Source organism: Octopus bimaculoides, chromosome 23 (genome assembly GCF_001194135.2).
Source record: "Octopus bimaculoides isolate UCB-OBI-ISO-001 chromosome 23, ASM119413v2, whole genome shotgun sequence".
NCBI classification, from domain to species: Eukaryota; Metazoa; Mollusca; class Cephalopoda; order Octopoda; family Octopodidae; genus Octopus; species Octopus bimaculoides.
Window position 1 is genome coordinate 9430284 of NC_069003.1, and position 3347 is coordinate 9433630.

Genomic DNA, 3347 nt, shown 5'->3' on the forward strand with positions numbered 1-3347 from the left:
CTATTATAACCTTGGGCTAACCAAAGCCTTGTAAGTAGATTTGGTAGACGGAAACTGAAAGAAGCCCATATATATATTTATGTATTTGTGTCTGTGTTTGTCCCCCCACCATTGCTTGACTGCCAATGTTGGCTTGTTTACATCCCTGTAACTTAGTGGTTTTGTTAAAAGAGACTGATAGAATAAGTACTTGGCTTACAAAGAGTAAGTCCTGTGGTCAATTTATTTAGCTAAAAATAACCCTTTATGGCGGTGCTCCAGCATGGCCACAGTCAAATGACGGAAACAAGTACAAGAATAAAAGAATATATATATACTCAATCAGGGATGACCTGGGGGGAGGGGGAACTAAACTACAACAACGCCGCCACAGCCACCACCGCCAACAACATTTTGGAATCTTTGGAATTGACCAAAAATTACCGTCTACACTGAATAACACTTGGGCCCCTCCCCCATCATCATCATCATCATCATCACCGACAACACCAACACATTTCTGCACTAAATACATCACATAACTTAGATAACAATCTACCCAAAGTTAGAATTTGTACAACTAAGCTATTTACATCTCAGCTGTTTTATATGTGTGCATACATGTGTGTGTGTGTGTGGGGGGGGGTATTTGTCTGTGTGCATACCAGACATTTTTTTTGCGATACAGAATGTTTAACCCTTTAGAATTCAGACTATCCTCCCGAATGTAAAGCTTATCTATTCACACGATTTTAAATTAATCCAGCATTATTTCATGACTTTGAAATTCCAATGATGTGATGGTTTATTTATTAAAACTGTAGGGTAGCTATGAAAGACCATATATGACCAGTTCGAAGATAAAAACAGGTAGGATATTTTGGCTGGTTATAGCTGGTTGAAACCAGGGCTGTGGAGTCGAAACAAAGAACTTTGACTCGGAATCTTCTACTTTTGGTACCTACGATTCCTCTTTATGTAATTTAGTGGTTGTGGTCTCATAAAGCATATGCATACGCTGGTCTTTGAGTAGGCCTATATGTTATAACGGGTTTATATAAAAAAATAAAGATATTGCGAGTCAGTCAGTATAGTTTTACCGACTCTGACTCCAGTTACCCCTTAATTGTTTCTGACTCCAGGACTCCGACTCCTCTTCATGTAATTAAGTGGTTGTGGTCTACATATCTCATAAAGCATATGCATACACGCATACATTCCTTTATTCCTGTATTTGCGTCAGTCATTTCACTGTGGCCATACTGGAGCACCAGCTTGAAGGGTTTTAATTGAACAAATCAACCCCAGGCCTTATATCTTAAGCCTAGTACTTATTCTATCGGGTACGTTTGCCGAACTACTAAGTTACTGGGATGTAAACACACCCACACCAGCAGTCAAACAGTAACGAGGGCCGGGGACAAACATAGACACAAAGACACACACACACACACATAGATGTACACATATAAATATATATACAACGGGCTTCTTTCAGTTTCCATTTTACCAAATCCACTCACACGGCTTTGATCGGCTTGAGGCTATAGTAGATGACACTTGCCCAAGATGCCACACAGTGGGACTGAACCCGGAACCATGTGGTTGGAAAGCAAGCTACCTACCAGACAGCCACACCTGTGCCTGTACATGTGTATCATCGTCATTTAATATCTGTTTTCTGTGCTGGTATGGGTTGGACAGTTTGACAGGGGCTGGTCTGCCAAAGAGTTGCCTAGGCCCCAGTTGTCTGTTTCAGCATAGTTTCTACAACTGGATGCCCTTCCCAATGCCAACCACTCCACAGAGTGTCCTGGGTGCTGTTTACAAGGCTTTACCAAATTCACTCACAAGGCTTTAGTCTACCTGGGTGGGTTATAATAGAAAACGGTTTCCCCCTGAGATGCTATACAGTGGGATCTGAACCCAGATCCACGTGGTTGCAAAGCCAATTCCTTAACCACACAGCCACACTTGTGCCTATGATCTTCAGAAAGTCTACCAGATTGATTTCTTTTTTCCTTCTTCTTCTTCTTCTTCTTGTGTTCTTCATCATCTTTTTCCTTAGCTGTGACCTCCTTCTGCATATCATGAATTTTTCATAATGGCCAGACATCAACCCTGCCCCTTCCCTTTCTGTCAGTTTTATATAGTGCCATTACTTGCTTTACTCTCCTCCTCCTCCTCTTCCCCCTCCTTCCAGTATTTATTTTTTTGTTTCATTTTTGAAATTTCTACTAAACACTTTTTTTTTTGTTTTTTGTTTTTCTTTTTTGGTTTCTTGTTTTTGTTAGATCTTTCTTTAATTCTGTAAGGCTGTACGTTTTTCTTTTTTTATTTTTTGTTTGTATTTTTAAGTTCACGGTTTATGTGCAGAGTTTAAAGACTTTTCGTTTTTTTTTTTCATGTTTGTGTGTATGTATGTATGTATGTATGTATGTATGTGTATGGGTGTTTTATGGGTTATAAGTTTGTGTACCTGTATGTGTTCGTGTATGTATGTGTTTGCATTTGTGTCTGTGTGTTAGTGTGAATGTGTGTGTGTGTGTGTGTATATATATATATATATATATATATATATATATATCATCATCATCATCATTTAATGTCCGTTTTATATATATATATATATATATAATGCCAGTTTTTTGATGTGTGTGTTTGTGTGTGTATGTGTCTGTTGTATTTTTGAGTGCTTGTGTGAATGTATGCATGACTAAATGTCAGTGTGTATGCTTGCATGTGTATTTATGTATGTGTATGTGTATGTGTGTGCTTTTATGTGTTTACATCTGTATGATGATGTCTATGTTCATACATATACTTTAGTGTATATTTTAATGTGTGTATGTGTGCGTGTTTTTATATATGACCGCAGCCATATATATATATATGTGTGTGTGTGTGTATATACACACAGACACACACAGAGTACAAAATGTTTAGCTCTTTTCAAGCAGGAAGGGTGAAGCCCACACTGTTTCAAGTGTCCTCTGAGACTAAAATGAGAGAAGAGGAAGGGCAGAACCCACGCCATATCTGCAAGCCCTCTGAGCTGGGTGTAAAACAGGATTTTAACTAGTTTAGGAAGAGCAAAGCCCACGCTGCTTAAACAGATCTTGCAGCTTAGAAAAAGTGTGAACCCCACACCATTCTATTACTGTTCTGAGAATGGTGGGAGTTTTAATGGAGGTTCTAATCAGATGGTGAAGGTGCATGGCTCAGTGGTTAGAGCAGTGTTTCCCAACCATTTTACCCTTGTGTAACCCTTAAAATAATTACATGTCTCAAGGAACTCCTGCACAAAAAAAAAATTATATACCATATCTTTCTTATATTTTTTTTATTGTAGTTCACATGGTAAATAT

General features: G+C 38.4%; 1 protein-coding gene across 2 annotated transcripts in view; it reads left to right on the plus strand.

Annotated features, from left to right (window-relative positions):
* LOC106867259 (exostosin-1) overlaps positions 1 to 3347 on the plus strand; it is a 243698-nt gene that overhangs the window by 170266 nt on the left and 70085 nt on the right. The window lies entirely within an intron of this gene.